The sequence below is a fragment of the Eimeria mitis genome, genomic scaffold (genome assembly GCF_000499745.2).
Source record: "Eimeria mitis Houghton genomic scaffold, Emh_scaff2825, whole genome shotgun sequence".
Classification (NCBI taxonomy): domain Eukaryota; phylum Apicomplexa; class Conoidasida; order Eucoccidiorida; family Eimeriidae; genus Eimeria; species Eimeria mitis.
The window spans coordinates 434-904 of NW_013571164.1; positions in this window are offsets into that span (position 1 = coordinate 434).

The window sequence follows — 471 nt, forward strand, 5'->3', positions numbered from 1 at the left end:
CCACCACCACCACCACCAAAAGAAACTCCGTAGGAGGAGGCCTCAAAGAGCCAACCCCAAAGAGGAGACGCAGCAGCACTACCAGCAGCCGCCGCAGCAGCCTCAGCGTGCATGCAGAAGAGCGCCAAGATGTACAACTATGTAAGCTTTCTTGTTTTTTCTCTTCCTGGGGTGTATGTACTGTGTCTATCTCTGTTTACTTTTTTATAAATCCTATTTTCTTTGTCTCTATGATATGTTGCGCTTTCTCTTTATTTGTTTATTTGCTTTTATTTTTTTTTGTTTTTTTGTTGTATTGAATATATAAAAACTTTATCTGTTTTTATGGAGGCAGCAGAGAACTACCGTAGCGCAGTGTATAACAACATGAATGTTCTTTGTTGCTGTTATTTCATAAACTCCTGCTGCTGCTGCTGGAGGTGCAAGGGCGGCGGAGAAGCATGCACAAAGAGATGATAAACACCTGCAGCC